The sequence below is a fragment of the Mobula hypostoma genome, chromosome 17 (genome assembly GCF_963921235.1).
Source record: "Mobula hypostoma chromosome 17, sMobHyp1.1, whole genome shotgun sequence".
Lineage (NCBI taxonomy): Eukaryota > Metazoa > Chordata > Chondrichthyes > Myliobatiformes > Myliobatidae > Mobula > Mobula hypostoma.
This window is the reverse complement of record NC_086113.1, coordinates 65,359,523-65,385,208: the sequence shown is the minus strand read 5'-3', so window position 1 is coordinate 65,385,208 and position 25,686 is coordinate 65,359,523. Positions and strand designations below refer to the sequence as shown.

General features: G+C 45.3%; 1 long non-coding RNA gene across 1 annotated transcript; it reads right to left on the bottom strand.

The window, feature by feature from the left end:
* Positions 1-519: 519 nt before the first annotated feature.
* LOC134357762 (uncharacterized) lies at positions 520-25,433 on the bottom strand. The gene is made up of 3 exons (XR_010020721.1): positions 24,859-25,433; positions 3,863-4,022; positions 520-927 (listed from the first exon to the last, which is right to left on the bottom strand). It is a non-coding gene; the product is annotated as an uncharacterized LOC134357762 (long non-coding RNA).
* Positions 25,434-25,686: the final 253 nt, after the last annotated feature.

Genomic DNA, 25,686 nt, shown 5'->3' with positions numbered 1-25,686 from the left:
TTCAACTATTCAATTCTTGAAACAACTGACACAACTCTAACCACCAGAGTTTGGCAACGCTATGACTAACTTCACCACTTTAAACTAAAATAGGCTTTGCGTTCTTCCTTGTAAAAAAAAATGTTTAATTTATGCTTAATTCATGGTTTTCTTGTGAATGGTGTTTATCTGTTGGCATGAGGGGGTGATGCTGCTGCAAGGAAGTTTTTCATTGCACCTGTGCATACATGTACTCCTGCGGATGACAACCAACTCCAAATTTGTCTCAAAAATATAATTCCCTGATCTTCCCAACTCAAGCTTGCTCAGATGATTAGATTAGATTAGATTAGATTATGAGGACACGCAGTCCTCTTTTATTGTCATTTAGTAATGCATGCATTAAGAAATGATACAATGTTCCTCCAGCGTGAAATCACAAAAACACAAGACAGACCAAGACTGAAAAACTGACAAAAACCATTTAATTATAACATATAGTTATAATAATGCAAGCAATACCGTAATTTGATAGAAGATCAGACCATGGGCACAGTAAAAAAAGTCTCAAAGTCTCTCGAAAGTCCCAACATCTCACGCAGATGGTAGAAGGAAGAAAACTCGCCCCGCCATGAGCTTCCAGCGCTGCAAACTTGCCGATGCAGCACCCTGGAAGTACCCGACTACAGTCCGACTCTCAGTCCATCCGAAAACTTCGAGCCTCCGACCAGCCCTCCGACACCGAGCACTGAGCACTATTTCTGCTGAGCGCTTCGACCCCAGCTCCGGCCACCAGCAGCAGGCAAAGCCAAGGATTTGGTGCCTTCCCTCCAGAGATTCTTGATCGCACAGGAGCAGTGGCAGCGAAGCGGGCATTTCAGAAGTTTCTCCAGATGTTCCTCCGTGCTTCTCACGTCCGTCTCCATCAATCAGGATTGTGCACGGCTCCTATTTAACAAATACGATATCATTTCACTGGAGAGGCTGCGTGCGCTGCGTTGCGCCGCCATCTTTCCCTCCCAGATACCGGATTTGACATATTTTCTATATCAGGTGCATTGTTTAAATACAAGTAATGGCTGCCATAGTGGGGTGAAGATAAAGGAAGGGTTGAGAATTATATCTGAGGGAGATGAGGTAAGGATAATGATGACTTTCCTTTAAGTTAACAAATGTCATGACATATGCCAGTGACATTAAGCCTGATTCTCATTCCTCCCGCAGAAAATGCTCAACCTGTTGCGTTCCCACAGCAGACGGTCGCTCTGCCACTCCATTGTATCCTTCAGCTGCTAGTCCCTCCTGTAAGAACTGGCTATATCAAAACCACGTACAGAAAGGCTTAACAGTTCCATCACACCTTTCGTACATACATCATCTTATTCCAAACACCAGTAAGATGTTTTAAAAGGAGATTACTTTAGTTATGGTGGACATTGGATGGACTATGCTTGAGAGATATAAAATTTAAGATCATAGGTAGGGTAGACAATCAGAAACATTCCCCCATGATAGGAAGAGACAGAAGTCTGAGGTAAGTGAAAGGAGTGACAAGGGATCTAAGGGGGTAAGTGTTTTTTTACACAGAAAGAGGCAAATATCTGGAACTTGCTGCCAGAGCAGATGATGGACTCAGTTACAGTCACTACATTTAGACGGACACAAATAGGTAAGGTGGAGAGGGATATTTGCAAATGGGATTGGTGTACTGTAGATGGGCCAAAAGGTTGGCAAGGATGTGAGCGGGACAAAGGACTCACTTCTATGCTGTACAACTCTATGACTCCATGAAATGTAGGGGAATTAGCAGCCAATCGATCCATGAAAGCAGTAATATAATTACCATACAGATGCTCAAAATTTGGAAGTGTTTGAGGGTTGAGTCATTCATAAAGCCTTGCCCAGAGGTACAACTTGTGGTCAATACTAACCAAGATTCCCATCAAAGCAAGTCCCTTTTACCTTCATTTGCTACTAAACCAAGGTCCATGGACCTCTCGGTTAATGGTAAGGCTCCATAGCATAAAAAAGATTGGGTCTAAAGAGGTTAAGCCTTTCCTGTCTACATAACTGACTTTTGAATGTTAATGTATCTACCACAATCACCTCCACTGGCAGCTCATTCCGTATATACAGCACACTTGAGGTGAAAACTTTGCCCCTTAGTCCCCAATAGATCACTCCCAGCTCACTGTAAACTCATGTCCTCAACCCTGGGAATTGTGTGCATTCACCCTACATACTGTATAGACTTTCTCCTCCCATGCTCCAATACTCCCTTCCTATTCTTCAAATGGGATCTCTGTAGGAAAGATCTCCTAAGGAAATTAGCTCCATTGATTTCAGCTTGCAAATTGTCATCCAGAGATTTTCATTTTGTTCTACCCAACCCTCCTGCACCTTTGCTGCCTAAAACTTACTTAGTTTCTTGTTTCCGTTTTCATGACTGACCTGAAACATGAGTTGTTTCTCTTTCTGCAGATGCTGCCTAACCTGCGAGTGTTTCCAGTACAGATTCATTGAGTGGTGCAGAGCAGAAACAAGCTCTTCAGCCCAATTGGCCCCTGCTAGCCAAGGTTCCCATCTACACTAGTTCCATTGGCCTGGATTTAGCCAATATCCCTCTAAATCTTCCCTATCTATGTACCTGTCCTGTTTCTTTATTATATGAGTAAAACTGCACTCGGAGTTGGTGTCCTTATTAAGGGGGGATTTAGTTGCAGAATATTGATTTCTCCTTCTGATATAAAACTGCTTCCCTCCCCTCCCCTCTTCTTCTATTCCCGACTCTGGCACCTTATCTCTTCTTACCTGCGTATCACCTTCCCCTGGGTCCCCTCTTCCTTCCCTTTCTCCTGTGGTCCACTTTTCTCTCATAACAGATTCCTTTTCTCTAGCCCTTTATCTTTCCAATCCACTTATCACCTTCTAGCTATCCTCCTTCCACTTTTTATTCTGGTATCTTCCCCTTTTCTTTTCAACCTTGAGGAAGGGTCTTGGCCCGAAATGTTGATTGTGTGTTCATTCCTGATTTGCTGAGTTCCTCCAGCATTTGGTGTGTGTTGTTTTAGTTACATTGGAGTCAGTTTGGAGAACTAAATACTCCATTTTCCTTCAGCTTTATAGATCTGCTATCGGTAAAGTTGCCTTGGCACCTGATGTACAATCAAGTCTACAGCACTGCAGCAGTTGATTTGCTGCTCCAGGGCCACAGGTTCAATCCTGACCACTGTTGCTGTCTATGTGGAGTTTGCACGTTCTCCCTATTACTGTGTGGGTTTCTTCAGGCCCTCCGGAAATCTCACACACTCTAAAGACTTGTGGAAGGTTAACTGGCTACTGCAAGTTATCCCTGGTCATAAGTAAGTGACAAAGGAATAAAAAAGAAGATAATGGCCCTGTGGGACAGACAAAGTCACTAAAGCACTGATAAGTTAGGAGCGAAGAATGGGGCTTTCGTTTAATGTTTCAATGGTTCCATTTAATATCAGAGAATGTGTACAGTATGCATCCTGAAATTCTTACTCTATGCAGACATCCACAAAACAGAAAACCCCAAAAGGATGGATGGCAAAAAACTGTTAGAACTCCAAAGCCTCCCCTTCCCTCCCATACATAAGCAGCAGCAAAGCATCGGCCCTCCCGTTTGTGCTCCTCTGAGTTAGTATGGATGAAATGGGCTGAATGGCCTTCAGTCTTGTAGTATGTTGGTAAGATTTACTCTTGTGTCTGTCCCTCAATCTTTTCTAGATCTACAAAGTAGGATACACTGCAATTTAGTTTTCCTCAATAAGTATATTTTATTTCATAAATAGTAAAATAATATACAGTAAACGTCGTCAGGGCTGTAATCCTTTTTCATTCCTTTTACCAAGTAACTTACAATATCTCACTAACGTTTCCTCCTTCAGCATTCCATCAGTGAGACACTGGGGCATCTGCTGATGTGTTTACTTCTCAATCCCAGTAGTGGCATGACCTGAGACTGTGCTCCTTCCCCACACAGCCTTTGTGATGGTTACACCAAACTTCTCTGTATACTCCTGCAAAGAAGAAAGAGAATTAGGAGCAGCTACACTAAGCCCCAGAAGCCTGCCCAGCCATTCAATATGATCGCGGCTGACCTGCTCCAGGCCTCTTCTGTGCCAGTTCCCCTCTCCTCGATTCACTGACTTGTCCAACATTTATATATAATTAGCTACATCAAATTGCCCCTAGTGCCCAAAATGAGTAGTTGGTGGTCAGACATGGGGAAATCTGCAGGTGCTGGAAATTCAAGCAACACACGCAAAAAATGCTGGTGGAACGCAGCAGGCCAGGCAGCATCTCCAGGAAGAGGTACAGTCGTCGTTTCAGGCCGAGGCCCTTCGTCAGGACTAACTGAAAGCAGATAGTAAGAGATTTGAAAGGGGGAGAGGGAGATCTGAAATGATAAGAGAAGACAGGAAGGGGAGGGATGGAGCCAAGAGCTGGAGAAGGGAGAGGATCATGGGACGGGAAGCCTGGGGAGAAAGAGAAGCGGGGAGGGGAGCCCAGAGGGTGGAGAGCAGGCAAGGAGTTATAGTGAGAGGGACAGAGGGAGAAAACATATTAAAAATATATTAAATAAATAAATAAGGGATGGGGTGTGAAGGGGAGGTGGGCATTAGCGGAAGTTAGAGAAGTCAATGTTCATGCCATCAGGTTGGAGGCTACCCAGACGGAATATAAGGTGTTGTTCCTCCAACCTGAGTGTGGCTTCATCTTGACAGTAGAGGAGGCCGTGGATAGACATGTCAGAATGAGAATGGGACGTGGAATTAAAATGTGTGGCCACTAGGAGATCCTGCTTTCTCTGGCAGACAGAGCATCACTCAGGCTGGGAGACCGTTTCGCTGAACACCCAGGCTCGGACCGGGACCCTTCTGTTAATGCCCCTCCTCCCCTTCACACCCCATCCCTTATTTATTTACTTAATATATTTTTTATATGTTTTCTCCCTCTGTCCCTCTCACTATAGCAAGGGCCTGCTCTCCACCCTCTGGGCTCCCCTCCCTCCTTCTCTTTCTCCCCAGGCTTCCCGTCCCATGAGTCTCTCTTCTCCAGCTCTTAGATCCACCCCGCCCCTCCTGTCTTCTCTTATCATTTCAGGTCTCCCCCTCCCCCTCCCACTTTCAAATCTCTTACTATCTCTTTTTTCAGTTAGTCCTGACGAAGGGTCCCGGCCCGAAACGTCGACTGTACCTCTTCCTATAGATGCTGCCTGGCCTGCTGTGTTCACCAGCATTTTTCGTGTGTGTTAGTTGGTGGACAGTTCAGGTTGAAAGGCCTGTTTCTATGCTGTATAACTCTAAGACTATGACTAAAGTGCATCTTTCATGTAGTTGATAGTATTCCAGCAGCAGTTGACATAGTATGACTCCCAGAGAACACAGATCCGTGTTATGCAGACACTCGGGATGAACCTCACAAAGGATCAATGCATCTTTTCCAGACCTTCTCAACAAAGCACAAAGGGGAGGGGACTGCAGCTTTGCCCGTACTACAGACACCTTGACGCCCAGACATCTATGTCTTAGGTAAAGTAATCCAACTTGCATCCATCACAGCAGACCCAGTAATGCCCCAGTTACCCCATTGTTTCTGTCCATGTGTTACATTTGGTTTAAAAGCAGATGGGTTAAGTTCAACTATTTCCCACTTACAGCCTACTGGCTGTAGTATTCTGTTATAGAACAGAACAGTAGAGCAGAGAAACAGGCCCTTCAGCCCATTGTCTGTGCTAAACATCAAGCCAAATTAAATTAATCCCTTCTGCCTCTATGTCATCCAATTCCTGAATATTCATGCATTTATCTAAGAGCTGCTTAAATGCTGTGTTATGTCACAATTATGCTACATTAGAACAGTTCCTTTTCGAAGGTCACTGTGTATTTCCTCTCTGAGACTGTAAATTCTGAGTATTCCCTGTCTCTCAAATGTGGCAATAACGAATGTTTCCACAACACTCTTTCCAGTTAATCAAAGATACTGTACTAGCGCTGAACTGGTGATGAGACGTTGCTGTCAGCTGACTACCTTGTGTGTGTGAATTTCAGTTAAAATTAACCTTTGCTGTTGTTTTAGATCCCAACTTTGAATTTCTTGTGTCTGTAACTGAGTACCACAGCCCCTTATCTTTCAGCTGCTTTGAGAAGGCAGTTGAATCACACACTGAATTAACCCCATTCTGTGCAAGATAACCAGAGCACAATTGAACAAACAGTGGCACCTGGTAGCATTGCTAAGGAGGTGAAGACCATATAATTCAAAGCTACTCTGCTCCATTCACACATCGCTAAGGTGGTGAAGACCATATCATTCCAATGAGAAAGCCAAGCCTTCTGTGTTCCCACCCTAGAATCAGAAAGTCACTCAGCATGGAAAGAGGCCCCCTCAACTCAACTTGCACATCATAACTGAATTGCCCAGTGAGTGGTCCCATCAGGCCTTTCAATATTCAGTGCTTTATTGAATGATATCCCCTTCATTCTTCTGAACTCCAGCAAGTACAGGACCAGAGCCATTAAATGCTCCTCATATGTTAAACCTTTCATTCCAGGGATCGTTCTCTGGACCGTCTCCAATGTCAGCACAGGGGACCAGAACAGCTTACAATAGTCCAAGTGAGGCCTCACCAGTGCACTATAAAGCCTCAGATTTACATCCTTGTTCTTATATTCTGGTCTTCTCAAAATGAATACTGACATTGCACTTGCCTTCCTTACCACAGACTCAACCTGTTAACCTAAAGGGAGAAGTCTGCATAAGGACTCCCAAGTCCCATTGCACCTCTGATTTCTAAATTTTCTCCCTTTTTAGAAACTAGTCTATGCCTTTATTTCTTCTGCCAAACTGCATGACCTTACGTTTCCCTACACTATATTCCATCTGCCACTTCTTTGTCGATTCTCCCAACCTGTCCAAGTCTTTTTGCAGCCTCTCTGCTTCCTCAGCACTACCTGACCCTCCACCTATCTTTGCATCTTCTGCAGACTTGGCCACAAAGCCATCAATTCCATCATCTAAATCATTGACATATAATGTGAAAATAAGTTCTTACCCTACAACCATCTGACTCCTGAACCAGGGCATAACTTCACTTACCTCAATTCTGAGCTGATTTCACAGCCTATGAACTCACTTCCAAGGACTCTACAACACATGTTCTCAGTATTGTTTATGCATTTACTTATAGATATGGTCTAAAATATAAGAGCAGGGATGTGATGCTGAGGCTTTATAAGGCATTGGTGAGGCTTCACCCTGAGCATTGTGAACAGTTTTGGGCACCTTATCTCAGAAAAGATGTGCTGGCATTAGAGAGAGTTCAGAGGAGGTTCACAAGGATGATTCCAGGAACAAAACGGTTATATCATACGAGGAAGGTTTGACGGTTCTGGGACTGCACTTGCTGGAATTCAGAAGGATAAGGGGGAAGAAGGGGGAACTCATCGAAACCTTTTGAGTGTTGAAAGGTCTAGACAAAGTAGATGTGGAAAGAATGTTTCCCATGGTGGGGGAGTCTAGGACAAGAGGGCACAACCTCAGGATAGAGGGGCGTCCATTCAAAACAGAGGTGTGGAGAAATTTTTTTTGCCGAAGGGTGGTGAATTTGTGGAATTTGTTGCCATGTGCAGTTGTGGAGGCCAGGTTGTTGGGTGTATTTAGGCCAGAGTTTGATAGGTTCTTGATTGTACATGGCATCAAAAGTTACAGGGAGAAGGCCGGGAACAGGGGTTGAGGAGGAGATAGAAAAAAAGCATCAGCCATGATTGAATGGCGGAGCAGACTCAATGGGCCAGATGGCCTAATTCTGCTCCCATGTCTTATGGTCTCTTTTCCTCTCTCTCTCTCTCTCTCTCTCTCGCTCGCTATTATAAATAATTAATTAATTTACGTGTATAGCATGTCTATTTATTTATTATTTTATTTAAACGCTTTGTCTCCTTTTACACATTGATTACACTGAACAATAAAGGTTTGCTTCCTGAATACTTTTGTGTGTATATTTTGGGCTGTTGATCATGAAGGTCACCATGAAATTTCCATCTGATGTGGAGCCAGAGCCCTGAGACTCGCCTCCCCACAATAACACAAGGTCTGGGATGCTGAACAATGGCAGCAAGTGCTCTGGACTGACGAGTCAATATTTGAAATTTTTGGCTCAGACAGAAGGCAGCCTGTCCGTAGAGGAGCTGGAGAGCGCTACATGGATGCGTGTCTGCAGCCACCAGTGAAGCATGGCAGAGTTTCCCTGCAGGTCTGGGCTGCATTTCTGCATATGAGTTGGTGACCTGGTCAGAACTAATGGAATCCTCAATGCTGAGAAGTGCAATCAGATTCTCAACCACCAGCCAATACCATCAGGGAGATACCTGGTTCGTCCCAACTGCATTCTGCAGCAGGACAATAATCCTAAACACACGGCCAAGGTCAGAAACATCTATCTTCAGCAAAAAGGAGAACAAGGAGTCCTGCAGCAGGCGGTGAGGCCTCCGCAAAGCCCTGATCTCAGTATCATCAAGGCAGTCTGGGATTACCTGGAGAGACAGAAACAAGCGACACAGCCTGCAGAACTGTGGCAGGATCTCCAAGCTGCTTGAAACAACCGACTAGCTGATTTTTAAAAATCAAACTGCATGACAGTGTAGCAAAGAGAACTGATGCAGGTTTTAAAGGCAAAGGGTAGTCGCATCAAATGTTGATTTGATTTAGTGTTTTTACTGCTTATTACTCTTTCTAATAATTTTTTTTTGATATTTAGAAACTTCCCATTTCATTATTTTTGAAAGCATCTTCATTTTAAAGAATGTTTTACATGTGCTTAAGACTTTTGTTCTGTGTTGTATTTTTTTAAGAAAACTGCATTTTTTTTCTCTTTAGGAGCCTGTATAATCCTGAATATGTCCAATATTTCAAATCCAGGTCTAAAAGACGTACCAACAACTTGCATCGTTGTCAGTGATGACACATCAACTGAACAGTTTACAGTTGCATCTTTTCACTTCATCAAAATGCAACCTTCGCCTTTTTTCTCCGGAATTTTCTTCATGAGTCCAGATTTGGTTGATTTACCTTTGTTGGGGGTGATTTATATTCAGTGTGCTTTCACATACTTTATACTGTATTTGGCGGGAATACCGTACTTAAATAATCTCGACCCTCAAATGTGCATGAGTTAATTGGTAACGGCTTGCCTATTGGAGACCCTCCAGAACCGGCGAGCACCACAGGGACTGGATTACAGCTGGGGTAACAAGAATCGTATTTCATTGTCCATCCTGTTAAACAACGGATTCCATGGGTTTATCATTGTCACATATACTGAGATACAGAGAAAAGCATGTATTACATTTTTTTCCATACAGGTCAGACCAAAGGGCCCATCGAGGCAGAACCAGGTAAGACAATAACAATGCAGAATAAAGTGTAATACCTCCTGAGAAAGTGCAGTGTTGGTAAAAAAGAAGAACAAGATCATGACGGGGTAGATTGTGAGGTCAACTGTACATCGTATGGTACTAAGCATAAGACCATAAGATATAGGAGCAGAAGTAGGCCATTCAGCCCATCAAGTCTGTGCCACTATTCAGTTGCGGCTGATCCAATTCTTCCAGTCATCCCAACTCCCCTGCCTTCTCCCCATACCCTTTGATGCTCTAGCTAATCAAGAGCCTATCTTTCTCTGCCTTGAATGCACTTGGCCTCCACAGCCGCTCATGGCAACAAATTCCACAGATTTACCACCCTCTAACTAAAGTAATTTCTCCACATCTCTGTTCTAAGTGGATGTCCTTCAATCCTGAAGTCATGCCCTCTTGTCCTAGAATCCCCTACCATGGGAAATAACTTTGCCATATCTAATCTGTTCAGGCCTTTTTACATTTGGAATGTTTCTATGAGATCTCCCTCTCATTCTCCTGAACTCCAGGGAAAACAGCCCAAGCGCTGCCAGATATTCCTCATATGGTAACCCTTTCATTCCTGCACCGTTCTTGTGAATCTTCCCTGAACCCTCCCCAATGTCAGTACATCCTTTCTAAAATAAGGAGCCCAAAACTGCACACAATACTCCGTGTGGTCTCACAAGTGCCTTATAGAGCCTCAACATCGCATCCCTGCTCTTATATTCTATAACTCTAGAAACCATTGCCAACATTGCACTTGCCTTCTTCACCACGGACTCCCAAGTCCCATTGCATCTCTGCATTTTGAATTCTCTCTCCATCTAAATAATAGTCTGTCCGTTTATTTCTTCCACCAAAGTCCATGGCCACACACTTTCCAACATTATATTTCATTTGCCACTTCTTTGCCCATTTCCCCTAAACTATCTAAGTCTCTCTGCAGACTCTCTGTTTCCTCAATGCTACCCACTCCTCCCCCTATCTTTGTATCATCGGCAAATTTAGCCACAAATCCCTTAATACCGTAGTCCAAATCATTGACATACATTGTAAAAAGAAGCGGTCCCAACACCGAGCTCTGTGGAAATCCACTGGTAACCGGCAGCCAGCCAGAATAGGATCCCTTTATTCCCACTCTCTGTTTTGTGCCGATTAACCAATGCTCCACCCATGCTAGTAACTCCCCTGTAATTCCAATGACTCTTATCTTGCTAAGCAGCCTCATGTGTGGTACCTTGTCAAAGGCCTTCTGAAAATCCAAGTACACCATGTCTACTACATCTCCATTGTTTACTCTGCCTGTAATTTCCTCAAACAATTGCAATAGGTTAGTCAGGCAGGATTTTCCTTTCGGGAAATCATGCTGGCTTTGGCCCGTCTCGTCATGTGCCTCCAGGTACTCTGTAATCTCATGCCTAACAATTGATTCCAACAACTTCCCAACCACGGATATCAGGCTAACAGGTCTATAGTTTCCTTTCTGCTGCCTCCCACCCTTCTTAAATAGCGGCGTAACATTTGCAATTTTCCAGTCATCCGGTACAATGCCAGAATCTATCGATTCTTGAAAGATCATTGTTAATGCCTCTGCAATCTCTCCAGCTACTTCCTTCAGAACCCAAGGGTGCATTCCATCAGGTCCAGGAGATATATCCACCCTCAGAACGTTAAGCTTCCTGAGCATCTTCTCAGTTGTAAGCAGCGACATACTTAGGGAGGCATGGTGTTGTAGCGATGACCATAATAACACTACGACGGTGCCAGCGATGTGGGCTCAGGTCCCACTGCTGTCTTTGAGGAGTTTGTATGTTCTCACTGGAACTGTGTGGGTTTCCTCATGGTGCTCCAGTTTCCTCCCACATTCCAAGATGTACGGGCTAGTAGGCGAATTGGTACGTGGGTGTAACTGGGTAGCACGGGCTCGTTGGGTCGAAGGGCCTGTAACCATGCTGGATCAATAAATAAATACTGGTGAATTATTTAATACAACAGTGGGTGGAAGCTGTCCTTCAGCCATGTGGCACATGCTTTCAGTCTTTTCTATCTTCTGCCCATTGGAAGAGAGGAGAAGAGAAGAATGCCAGTGTCGGGGGGGGGGGCACTCAAGATGGTGCCAAGCTGCGGTCCCTGTCAAGGTCATGGTGCAGATTTAGCTGTTTTTAAGTTCGCAGGGATGTTTTCGGGACAGTGAGGGGAGTTAGGGCTCACCAATTCTGGAAGGCCTCTAGCAAGGAAGCTGATACCAATTAACTGATGCACATTTGAGGGTCAAGATTGCTTAGGGACAGAGATGTGGGTAAGTTAGAATTCAGGTTAGGGTTGAGGGATGGGGATTTTGGTGAGTTAGAGGTCAGACCGCAGTCTAGGTCTCCACTCCACGTTCTGTATTCAAATGCCAGGACGTGGACATGGGATGAAAGACAGGCCTGTGCCCTGCCCTTGTCAGCCAGTGAGGTCGATGTGTGCGGAGGACTTCCGGAATCTAGGCTTCCGTTCCACACTCAAAGGCCAGCTACGTGCACATGTGGTGAAAGATATCCGTGGATGCCGGGTCGATGGGTTCTGGGATCGGACATCCGTGTGAGCAGAAGGCATGACGGCCTGATGAGTTGGGGTGCCCAGAGTTTGAGCCTAGAATTTGGGGTGCTGTCGTTGGCTAGTCAGAGGGTCACTACTGAAGACTGAAGCCCGAATATCGATCGAAAGTCCAGAACTTAAAGCCTAATGGCCAAAGCCTGGAGACTGGAGTAGGAGAAAGGTCCATGTGTGTGAGTGTGGGTGAGACGGGGGAGCAGGGCTTGCTTTATTGTTGTTGTGTTCTGTGTTGTACTGGCGAGAATTGCGTGTTGGTTGCTGAGGGAAATCATGTATTTCACAGTCTGTTTCAATGTACATGTGATAAATAATTGTAATCAGTCTTTGATTATGATAAAGGGGAGGCTGGCTTCTATGATGTGCTGAGCTGTGTCCAAAACTCTGCAGTTTCTTGTAGATCACGTGCAGAGCAAGTGCCATTCCAAGCCATCATGCACCCAGCTTTCTGTAGTGCATCAATAAAATTAGTAAGGGTTGATGAGGACATGCCAAATGTCTTTAAGCTCCTGAGATATGAGAAGTGTTGCTGAACTTTCTAGACTGTAGCTTCTACATGGTTTGACAAGGACAGACTATTTGCGTTCACACCTGGGAACATGAAACTCTCAATCCCATCAATCTCACTGTTGATGTAAACAGTCACAAGTGCACAGCACCCACCCCCCACCTCAAAGTCAACGATCAATAAAAGACCACCCCAAAGCTCTTTTATTTTGCTGCCATTGAGGGAAAAGTTGTCATGACACCATGTCACTAAGCTCACTGTCTCCTTCCTGTCTTCTAACTCACCACTCTTTGAGATACAGCCCACAATGGAGGTACCACCTGCGAACTTGTAGAAGTTAGAGCCGCGTAGTCATGAGTGTATAAGGAGCAGAATAGAGAGCTGAGGACACAACCTCGTGGAGCCCCAGTGTTGAGAAAAATTGCGACAGAGGTGTCACTGCTAATCCTTACTGATCGCAGTCTGTTGGTCAGGAAGTGAAGGATCTAGTTTCAAAGGCATGAGCTGAGTCCCAGAGTCCAGGAGTTGGGACATGAGGTTGCTTGGAACTTCAGTAATGCAGGAGGAGTTGCAGTCAATAAACAACAGTCTAATGTACGTGGTGTCTCTACTATCCGGACGCCCCAGAGATGAGTGTAGGGCCAGGGAAGTGGTAAATACCTTTCAGCAGTAGGCAGTGTATTGAGCTGTCCGGAAGGCTGGATTTAACAATCACCCTGTCAAAACACTTCATGAAACTTTTTACAGGAATCCATAAACTGATTTTGTCTATAAATTTGAAAATACAGAGAAGTCACTTGATATGGTAACTGTAACACCACAGTTTTACATAGAAAATAGGTGCAGGGGTAGGCCATTCGGCCCTTTGAGCCTGCACCGCCATTTATTATGATCATGGCTGATCATCCAAATCAGAACCCCACCCCAGCCTTCCCTCCATACCCCCTGACCCCCGTAGCCACAAGGGCCATATCTAACTCCCTCTTAAATATAGCCAACGAACTGGCCTCAACTGTTTCCTATGGCAGAGAATTCCACAGATTCACCACTCTCTGTGTGAAGAAGTTTTTCCTAATCTCGGTCCTAAAAGGCTTCCCCTTTATCCTCAAACTGTGACCCCTCGTTCTGGACTTCCCCAACATTGGGAACAATCTTCCTGCATCTAGCCTGTTCAACCCCTTTAGGATTTTATACGTTTCAATCAGATCACCCCTCAATCTTCTAAATTCCAACGAGTACAAGCCCAGTTCATCCAGTCTTTCTTCATATGAAAGTCCTGCCATCCCAGGAATCAATCTGGTGAACCTTCTTTGTACTCCCTCTATGGCAAGGATGTCTTTCCTCAGATTAGGGGACCAAAACTGCACACAATACTCCAGGTGTGGTCTCACCAAGGCCTTGTACAACTGCAGTAGTACCTCCCTGCTCCTGTACTCGAATCCTCTTGCTATAAATGCCAGGCATACCATTCGCCTTTTTCACCGCCTGCTGTACCTGCATGCCCACTTTCAATGACTGTTGTATAATGACACCCAGGTCTCGTTGCACCTCCCCTTTTCCTAATCGGCCACCATTCAGATCTGTTTTCCTATTTTTGCCACCAAAGTGGATAATTTCACATTTATCCCCATTAAATTGCATCTGCCATGAATTTGCCCACTCACCTAACCTATCCAAGTCACCCTGCATCCTCTTAGCATCCTCCTCACAGCTAACACTGCCGCCCAGCTTCGTGTCATCCGCAAACTTGGAGATGCTGAATTTAATTCCCTCATCCAAGTCATTAATATATATTGTAAACAACTGGGGTCCCAGCACTGAGCCTTGCGGTACCCCACTAGTCACCGCCTGCCATTCTGAAAAGGTCCCGTTTATTCCCACTCTTTGCTTCCTGTCTGCCAACCAGTTCTCTATCCACATCAATACCTTACCCCCAATACCGTGTGCTTTAAGTTTGCACACTAATCTCCTGTGTGGAATCTTGTCAAAAGCCTTTTGAAAATCCAAATATACCACATCCACTGGTTCTCCCCTATCCACTCTACTAGTTACATCCTCAAAAAATTGTATGAGATTTTGTAGTAAGTACATCAACAGCACATAAAACTGATAAGAAAGCACAGTTATGAAATGTGAAGAGAGGAAATGTTCTGGTTTTGGTAGAAATGAACATGTCTATGTACATTGAAGTTGTGAATTTAATAATATTACAGGAGCTCACTCAATTCTGTTTGACCCAATATAGGATAGTTGTCGAAGTTTTGGAAAGAGTGAAGAAGAGTTTTATCAGGATGCTGCCTAGATTGAAGGGCATGAGCTCTATGGAAAGATTGGACTTGGGTTGCAGAGATGATAGAAGTTTGTAGATGAATATAACTGTTGGCATGCTAGTGTTAAGTAACAGAATAACAATATTTATTATGAAAATATTGACTTGGATATTCTGTATTTATGTATTTCATAATTTTTATGCATTATATTTTGGGTGGAGTGTAGTAGACGATGGCACCTAATGGTGACTCCTTTGCTTGCAACTTCTCTATTTCTATAACAGCTCTATTTCTATTTTTAATATCTCTATTTTTCCCTTTCAGGTTTCCTTTGAAGACCTTGATCTGGAGTTCATCATCATCATCATGTGCCACGCTCTGCCAGAGCCTTGGCAACCACTTTCTTCCGCTGCGATCTGTCGGCAGTCAAACCTCTTGCATCTCTGGCGGTGAGGCTGGTCCGCTTCTTGACGTTGTCGATCCAGGTTGTCCTCTGTCTGCCTCGGGAGCGGCTTCCTTCCACCCTGCCTTCGAGCACAGTGCGTTCCAGTGTCTCATCAGTTCCTGAGATGTGTCCAAAATAGCGAAGTTTCCTTTGGATAACAGTTTCCAGAAGTATTGGTTTCGTGCCAGTCTTTTCTGGGATGAAATTGTTGGATCTCCCTTCAATGTATGATGCCCTGAGGATCCGTCTGTATGTCCGCAGCTCAAATGCTGTCAATTTCTTTTCATCAGCTGCTCTTAGGGTCCACGTTTCACAGCATATAGGGTTACAGGCCAGACGAGACTCTTGAGGAGGCGTATCTTGGTATTAGTGCTCACAGATCTATCTTTCCAGATGTTCCAGGGTTTGGTAGTGCTTGTGCGTGCCATTGCTAGCCTTCGCCTTATTTCCTTGCTGCATTCGTTTGTGTCATTTAGTTCTGCACCAAGGTATACAAAGGAGGACACTTGGAGTTACGCACTGAATTTTGGTACTTTGCGGGAATGGGACCTGCTCTCGGGGTCTCACAACTGGCCGCTATTCGATACCAAGGACGTGGTCTAGAAGACTAGTGTGCCTTCAGGGTTTCCGGATTTCGTGGCTCTGGAGGCAGGCGGACTCAAAGTTGGTGCCACTGCCTGGTATGCTGTGGGAGTAGACGGAAGACCGAAAGCAGCAAGCTGGCTGCCGGCTGTGTGCCCAGAGACCCGAGTTCTTTGGGCACAGAGCTCAGAAAAAGCAATGCAACAGACTTTTAACATAGTAAATCAGCGAGTTGTTTGTTAAGTCTCCCCTCTCACTGTGAAATGGGGACACCTCATTTTTCCCTTATTAGGGAGAGAGAGCATGTGGTATGTCAAATTATCGGGTAAACGAGTCGACTTTGAGGTACTGCAAGTCTGTGTCTTCATTGATGCTTTGCTGCACGCTTGAGTGCTTGGTGGACGGTGCCGATGCTTTTTTTGCTGGTGGGGGGGGGTCGTTGCTTTGCTGCTTATGTATGGGAGGGGGAAGCTGGGGGGGGCTTTGGGGTTCCAATATTTAACTGTCATTCATTCTTTTGCGGTACTCCTCTGTTTTTGTGGATGTTTGTGAAGAAAAAGAATTTCAGGATGTATATTGTATACATTTCTCTGATATAAAATGTACCTTTGAACCTTTGATATTAAACTGAGAGGAACCGCTATGTAAATTTTGATTTGTGAGTGTAGGTAGGGCAGCTCACGTGATTCAGAAGGTCTCAGGCATGCTGTCTGTCTCTAATCCTCTGCTATTTAACACCTACTTTGACCAAGGTTTTAGTGGCTTTCTGCTCTATTAAGACAAAGGAGACTGCAGACACTCGAATCTGCAACAAAAAAGCTGAATGCCATGTAACAAAAACAAATATGCAGATGCTGGAAATCCAAAGCAACACACACAAGATGCTGAAGGAACTCAGCAGGTCAGGCAGCATCAATAAAAAAATGTAAACCGTTGACGTTTAGGGCCAAGACCCTTCATCGGGAAAGAAGAGAAGTCAGAGTAAGAAGGTTGGTTGAGGGGAGGAAGAGGTACAAGGTGGTAGGTGATAGGTGAAACTAGGAGGGGGAGGGGGTGAAGTAAAGAGCTGGGAGTTGATTGCTGAAAGAGATACAGGGCTGGAGAAGGGGGAGTCTGACAGGAGAAGACAGAATACCATGGAAGAAAGGGAAGGGGGAGGAGAACCAGAGGGAGCTGATGGGCAGATAAGGAGATAAGGCGACAGAGGGAAAGAGGAATGGGGAGTGACGAACAGGGGAAAGCAATTACCAGAAGTTTGAGAAATCAATGTTTATGCCATCAGGTTGGAGGCTACCCAGATGACATATAAGGTGTTGCTCCCCCAATCTGAGTGTGGCCTCACCACAGCAGTAGAGGAAGCCATGGACTGATGTCCGAATGGGAATGGGAAGTAGAATTAAAATGAATGGTCACTGAGAAATTTGTCTTTTTCTGGTGGATGGTCTTTTTCTGAAGGTACTCGGCGAAGTGATCTCCCAATCTATGTTGGGTCTCAGTGATACACAGGAGGCCACACCGGCAGCACTGGATACAGTAGATAGCTCCAACAGACTCACAGGTGAAGTGTCACCTCACCTGGAAGGACTGTTTTTGGCCCTGAATGGTAGTGAGGGGCAGGTGTAGCACTTGTTCTTCTTGCAAGATTAAGTGCCAAGAGGGAGATCAGTGGGGATGGAAGAGTGAACAATGGAGTCACGTAGGGAGCGATCCCTATGGAGAGCAGAAAGTGGGGGGGGGGGTTTGGAAAAGATGTGCTTGGTGGTAGAATCCTGTTGGAGATGGTGGAAGTTTTGGAGAATTATGTGCTGGACACAGAGACTACTGGAGTGGTAGGTGAGGACAAGGGGGAACCCTATCCCTGTGGGGTGGTGGGAGGATGGGGTGAGGGTAGATGTGTGTGAGATGGAAGTGATACGGGTGAGGATAGAATTGATGGTGGAGGAAGGGAAGCCCTTTCTTTGAAGAAGGAGGACATCTCAGTAGTCTTCAAATGAAAAGCCTCATCTTGAGAGTAGGTGTGGTGGAGACGGAGGAACTGCGAGAAGGGGATGGCATTTTCACAAGTGACAGGGGTCTCTGTGGGCGAGTTGTAGTCTGTACGAAGTTGCAGCCGCCCAGGGGAGGAGATGCCAGGTGGTGTGGGAGAGGAACAGGGGCCTCTGTGGGCCAGTTGTAATCTGTACGAGGTTGGGAGGTGACCCCTCCAGTCAATGCTGCTCTCCAGTGTTTGCTCAGTGCTGCTGTCTGGTGTTTGCTCAGTGCTGCCCTCCAGTGCTCACATGGTGGAAGAACAAGCTGGACCAAGACAATTTAACCATCAATTTACAGTCATGCACTTCAGGGATTTGGGGCTATATTATGTTTTTTTCTTTGTGACTGTATGATTTTCTGAAATCGTTAACATATGTTCTATTTGTGCTATCGACTATGTGCAGTATGATGTGTGTTGTTGATAATATTTTTTTGCATCTTGGCCGCTGAGGAATGCTGTTTTGTTTGGCTACATCCATGTATGGTTGAATGACAATTGAATTTGAATTTGAAGTTGAACATTTAGACAGAGGCATAAATGGGAAAGATTTAGAGGGATATGTGATAATTGCAGGCAACTGAGCCAGCACTGGGAGGCATGGGTGAACTAGGCTGAAGGGCCTTTTTTTGTGCTGTGTAACTCTATGACTCTATTGGGGAAGGTGCGAAGGAAGATGCCTGAATGGAGAAGATGGAGGTGGTGATGAGTGCAGGGGGTACCAGAGATGTCAGGTACACAATATATTCAGGTCCAAATATGAAATTTTGTCATCATTTAGAAAATGACTGGGGCAGATTAGTCTATCCACAAGATGCACATGATGTAAATTTTGCTTTTTCTCTATCGTTTGTGGGGGGAGTAAAAAGCTGGCAGTGAGGTTTATCTACAAATACTTTTCCTTCACAAGAAAAGTTGATCAACCCTCTGTTTCCACAGATGCTGCTTGGTTTACTGAGTTCTTCCAGTGGTCTGTTTTTTAGTCCTTCACTTGCAGACTATTGCACACACTGGTGGCTAACTCATCCTCTGTCGGCTCCATTTCAGCAAGAAATCCTGGAACGCATGCCTCGAGGGGCTGGGTTCACAGTCCTGATTCAGGATCTCTTACTGAAATCCAATTCCCCCCACAGAGGCCGTTTGATCTGCTGAGATCCTCCAGCTCCATTGTGTGGTTGTCCGAAAGCGTGCCCAGGGGTAAACCATTCATCCTGTGGAGTCTGGGAAGCTTTTAATAGACTTTACTCCACAGTACAACTGAAAAGGATGGGACAACTGTTTGCTGGCACAGCCAGAACACTTGTGTCCCCCTGAAGTGTTTGCACACCTTACAGGGTTTGGTAGCTACGGTGAAGAGAAAATCTGCAGATCCTAGAAATCAAAGCAACACACACAAAATACTGAAGGAACTCAGCAGGCCAGGCAGCATCTATGGAAACAAGTTCAAAAGCCGAAGGGTTTTGGCTGAAACGTCGACTATACTTTTTTCCATAAATGCTGCTTGGCCTGCTGAGTTCCTCCAGCTTTTTGTGTGTGTTGCTCGATAGATACAGCACTCAGTTCAGGCCAAGCAGGCCTGATTTTCCCATCTGCAAGTTAGCCTTGGTATTATCATGGTGTTTAATGTGAACCTGTTCGCGGGCTGAGTGGATTAGTCACATGCAGCAGTTGCCTGATTCACAGCAGAACTCTCGAGCCACCTGACCTGACGCCTCCTGTTGTAGAGAATCCATGCTAATAAGGCAAAGAATGCCTTGAGTTTTTATCAAATCTTTCATCACTTTGAGATACGATGTTATCACTGAGACTGTAAACAGTCCCCCAGTGTAAGGTTGGAGTCAGCCCTCAAATTCCTGCATCATCTCCTTATGTGGGCATCAGACTGTCGGCCTTGATCACAGGGTCAGGATTATCTGCCTGTGTTCTCAGACCACATGGTCTGATATTGCCAACACTGTACACATTGTTCAAATGTAACAATTGAACTGGTGATAACAAAGAGTTAACTTCCCTTTAACTGCTACATGCTTCACTGAAAGTTGCAAGCTGTGTTTTATTACTGTGACAAAGAACAAAAAGGAAATACATTTGCGAGTCTCCACATTTTTAAACGTGGGGCCTGGCCGCCATGGCAGTGTGGCGGTTAGCGCGACTCCGGGCATTCCGGAGTTCTGGCGCCGTTCTATAAGGAGTTTGAATGCGCTATTTGAGTGGAATGTGTGGGTTTTCCCTGGGTGCTCTGGTTTCCTCCCACAGTCCAAAGACGTACCCGTTAGTAGGTTAATGGGACATTGTAAATTATCCCGTGATTAGGCTAGGGTTAATCGGGTATGTTGGGGGCTGCAAGGACGGCCTGGCTCGAAGGCCAGAAGGGACCACTCCACACCATATCTTTAAATAAATAAATTAAATGTTGCTCAAGGCTTTGAATTGGTTTCAATCAGAGTAAGTGAAGGGTTAACACCAGATGTAACTTCCTGTGATACAGCAGCATAGGCTGAGAGTACATGATCTGTGTAAGAGAGAGATAAGATGTCCTTAGCTCCTCCCTCTGAGCAACTCTGGACCATGCCACCGAGAGCGATCTGTAGCCATCTATCATGGCCTGCACCGAAAGCTGGAGACCAGTCTCCACCCACGGCACACAGATACTGGCAGCAATCCAGAGAGAAAGAAAATGCAGCCACCTCACGCCTGACGTCTGAGTAATCCTCAATCAGTCGAGTGCAGCATTAAGTATTTCAACACCCCTTCACTTTGGCAGAATGCTGAGAGCCCAAAGGAAGGAATGTTGGGATGAGTTTCCAGCCCTGCCTAATTGTATAACAACAGTTCCTTGTGGAAGGACGTGTTCCGCCCCGAGGAATCCCTTGCTGCAAAGGATATCCAGAGATCACGAGGGACCACGGGGGTTTCTGGGAGTAAACTTGCTTTTTTAACCAGTCTTCTTAAAGTGATACTGATCTAGTAATAATTAGCAATTACGTGCTCAGCTGGTATGGATTAAACAGTAACTGAAGAATGAGATTTGTCGGTCTGTTGGGCTCTGTTTTACAGTGGTGCACAGTCCCCTGGCTTCATCTTGTCCCTGTGCTGGGGATGCATTCCTGTTTCTGCCACTGCATGGAGATTTGGCTGTATCTTGCCTTTGATGCCTAGTTACGCAAAGAAAAGGGTGATTTTTCTCCTTGATAATTCTCTGTCAATAATAAATATATTTCAGAAATCCAGTGATTGAGGCAGAAGAGTTAATGGTGTGAGATAATTCTACGCAGGATCAGGAGACTTTGAGAGGGCAGGACAGTGTAACAAGCAGAAGGCAGAGTCCAATCTGGATCTGAACATTTAATTGGATAATATCAGGAATAGTCTTAGTGAATAACGGTGACCCAGCATGTAGGTTAGGGAGGGAGTGGGGCAGAACACCTTACAGGTTAGGTGATGAATTTAGTAATGCCCAGTGATAAACTGGAAAATTTGTTTAATACTGCTACATGTACCAAGGTTTCAGGAAAAATTTTCTTTTGGATTCCATCAATACAGATCATTTCACACATCAGTGTATCAAGGTAGTAGAAGCGAAAACAATTGCAAAATGCAGACTCTAATTTTACGGAGAAGGTGCACTAAGATGCTAGATTGTGAAGTCAAGAATCCATGCTATCATAAAAGAAAATCATCTAATAGTCTTGTAGCTGTGGGATAGACACTGTCACTAAGCCTGATGATACATGCTTTTAGTCTTTTGTGTCTTTTGCCTATGGGAGAGGGGAGGACAGAGAATGCCTGGGATTGGTGGGGTCTGATTATGCTGGTCGATTTAGCAAGCTAACAAGAGATGTCGAAAGAGTCCTTGGAGAGAATGCTGATTTGTGTGATCTGCTGAACTGCCCACGGTGATGAAAAGTCAGAACCAACAACAAACAATCTGCAGGTCGAGCAGTATCTGTGGATGGGAAGGAACCATTGATGCTTAAGGCCAAAACCACGCAATAGCACACCAAGACTCTTATAATTATTTACAAGAGCCGATTCGCAGATGCTGGAAACCCAATCAACACACACACCATGCTGAAGGAACTCAGTAGGCCAGGCAGCATCTATGGAAAAGAGTACAGTCGACGTTTTGGGCTGAGACCCTTCGGCAGGACTGGAGAAAAAAGATGAGGATCAATGTAAGAAAGTGGGAGAAGGAGAGGGAGAAACACAAGGTGATTGGTGAAACTGGGAGGGGAGTGATAAAGTAAAGAGCGGGGAGGTTGATTGATGAAAGAGATACCGGGCTGGAGAAAGGGGAATCTGATAGAAGAGGACAGAAGGCCATGGAAGAAAGAAAAGAGGGGAGGAGCACCAAAGAGAGGCAATGGGCAGGTAAGGAGATAAGGTGAGAGAGGGAAACAGGAATGGGGAATGGTGAAAGAGTGGGGGTGGAGGCATTACCAGAAGTTTGAGAAGTCAATGTTCATGCCATCAGGTTGGAGGCTACCCAGACGGAATACAAGGAGTTGTTCCTCCAACCTGACCGTGGCCTCATCGCAACAGTAGAGGAGACCATTGATGGACATGTCAGAATGGGAGATCCTGCATTTTCTGGCGGATGGAACATATGTGCTTGGCAAAGCAGTCTCCCAGTCTGCGTTGGGTCTCCCCAGTATACAGGAGGCCACACTGGATATAATAGATAACCTCAACAGACCTACAGGTGAAGGGACGCCTGACTTGGAAGGACTGTTTGGGCTGTGGATGGTAGTGAGGGAGGAGGTGTAGGGGCAGGTGTAGCACTTGTTCCACTTGCACTCAGGTTGCAGGAGAAACACTTTATATTCCATCGGGCTAGCCTCCAACCTGATCCTGATGGCATGAAGTTTCTGCTGAACGCAGCAGACCAGGCAGCATCTACAGGAAGAGGTACAGTCGACATTTTGGGCCGAGACCCTTCGTCAGGACTAACTGAAGGAAGACCTAGTAAGAGATTTGAAAGTGGGAGGGTGAGGGGGAGATCCAAAATGATAGGAGAAGACAGGACGGGGAGGGATGGAGCCAAAAGCTGGACAGGTGATTGGCAAAGGGGATACGAGAGGATCATGGGACAGGAGGCCCAGGGAGAAAGAAAGGGGGGGAAGTCCAGAGGATGGGCAAGGGGTATAGTCAGAGGGACAGAGGGAGAAAAAGGAGAGAGGGAAAAAAAACTAATAATAATAATAAAAAATAAATAACAGATGGGGTACGAGGGGGAGGTGGGGCATTAGCGGAAGTTAGAGAAGTCAATGTTCATGCCATCAGGTTGGAGGCTACCCAGACGGAATATAAGGTGTTGTTCCTCCAACCTGAGTGTGGCTTCATCTTGACAGAAGAGGAGGCCATGGATGCACATATCAGAATGGGAATGGGACGTGGAATTAAAATGTGTGGCCACTGGGAGATCCTGCTTTCTCTGGCGGACAGAGTCAGAGCTTCCATGGGATCCCACCATTAAACACATCTTTCCCTTCCCCCCCTCTCTGCTTTCCGCAGGGATCGCTCCCTATGCGACTCCATTGTCCATTCGTCCCCCCCATCCCTCCCCACTGATCTCCCTCCTGGCACTTATCTGTGTAAGCGGAACAAGGGCTACACATGCCCTTACACTTCCTCCCTTACCATCATTCAGGGCCCCAGACAGTCCTTCCAGGTGAGGCGACACTTCACCTGTGAGTTGGCTGGGGTGATATACTGCATCCGGTGCTCCCGATGCGACCTTCTATATATTGGCAAGACCCGACGCAGACTGGGAGACCGCTTTGCTGAACACCTACGCTCTGTCTGCCAGATAAAGCAGGATCTCCCAGAGCCCACACATTTTAATTCCACATCCCATTTCCATTCTGACATGTCTATCCACGGCCTCCTCCACTGTAAAGATGAAGCCACACTCAGGTTGGAGGAACAACATCTTATATTCCGTCTGGGTAGCCTCCAACCTGACGGCATGAACATTGACTTCTCTAACTTCCGCTAATGCCCCACCTCCCCCTCGTACCCCATCAGTTATTTATTTATTATTATTATTAGTTTTTTTTTCTCTCTCTCCTTTTTCTCCCTCTGTCCCTCTGACTACACCCCTTACCCATCCTCTGGACTTCCCCCACTTTCTTTCTCCCTGGGCCTCCTGTCCCATGATCCTCTCATATCCCTTTTGCCAATCACCTGTCCAGCTCTTGGCTCCATCCCTCCCCGTCCTGTCTTCTCCTATCATTTTGGATCTCCCCCTCCCTCTCCCACTTTCAAATCTCTTACTAGCTCTTCCTTCAGTTAGTCCTAACGAAGGGTCTCGGCCTGAAATGTCGACTGTACCTCTTCCTAGAGATGCTACCTGGCCTGCTGCGTTCACCAGCAACTTTTTTGTGTGTTGCTTCAAATTCCAGCATCTGCAGATTTCTTCATGATGGCATGAACATCGATTTCTCAAACTTCCGGTAATGCTCCCCCCTTCACTATTCTCCATTCCCTTTTTCCTCTCTCACTTTATCTCCTTACCTGCCCATCGCCTCTCTCTGGTGCTCCTCCCCATTTTCTTTCTTCTACGGCCTTCTGCCCTCTTCTATCAGATTCCCCCTTCTCCAGCCCTGTATCTCTTTCACCAGCTAACTTCCCAGCTCTTTACTTCACCCCTCTCCCTCTCCCAGTTTCACCTATCACCTAATATCTTGTATTTCATTCTCTCCTCCCCCCACTTTCTTCAACTGACTGATGATCTTTTTCCTCCAGTCCTGACGAAGGGTCTCAGACTGAAACGTCAACTGTACTCTTCCTTAAATGCTGCCTAACCTGCAGTGTTTTGTTTGTATTACTTATAATTATTAGCTGAAAACATATTCATCTCTCTTTACACTTCTATCAATACCAAAATCAGCAGTTTATGAAATTAATTAACCATGCCAAATATGTCTATGTTAATTATGGTGCCTTTCCTTCTGGTTTAGGTTTGAAATCCCAGTGTTGACATTACCAATCGAGATCGAATGGGGCAAAAGGACATGACTCACCAAGAGACCCCCATTTGCATTTTCCTGGTGCTTTTCACATCCTGGGAACATCTGAAAGCAAGTTGCAGCCAGTGATGTACACTTTAAACGCTGGTGCCGTTGCAATGATGAAACCACAGAGGTCAAGAAGTCACGAGTACTTGTGACAAATCACCTGATTCTGATTGAGGGATTTGTATTACACTGGATATGCATCTCCCTTCCTCTCCTAATGGAACCTGTCACGCCCGCATGCGACAGCCAGACAGTGTAACTATTTAAGTATCTCATCTGAAAGTCGGAACATTTGACAGTGTAACACTCCCTCAGTACTTTGGTAGTCCAGATTTGTCACAGATTTTGTTATTCTGGACCCAAGAGTTCTTGCTCAGAAGCAAGGGTGCTGGCCATTGAACTTTGCTAACACAGAAGTAACTTTAGAACCGGCTTCTGCTCCTTCTGCATACAGCAATAAAGCACTGAATGAAGTACAAGGGAGTGTTGAAATAATATCAAATCAAGAAAAATCCTGTTGCTCTTATTGGATTTTGAAGTAATGGAGAGCCTAAGAGAAGTGTCTGGAGTAACTCCTTCACACAACTGTAGTCTATTCATCATATTTTAGCAGTGAGCACACACCATTCATTACACCATCAATGCAGAAACAAACACCCTTCATGTTTCTTCACATAATGCACCTTTGACGTGTCTGGGAGGCAGTTATGTGGGCCCTATCTCTCAGTGTCCAGAACCCTTTGCTCTGAATTTGAGGGATTGGGCCATGTGGAATATCCTCCTGTCCAATGGCCACTTTGGAATAAACTATCTTCAGAATGGAATTTGTGATCT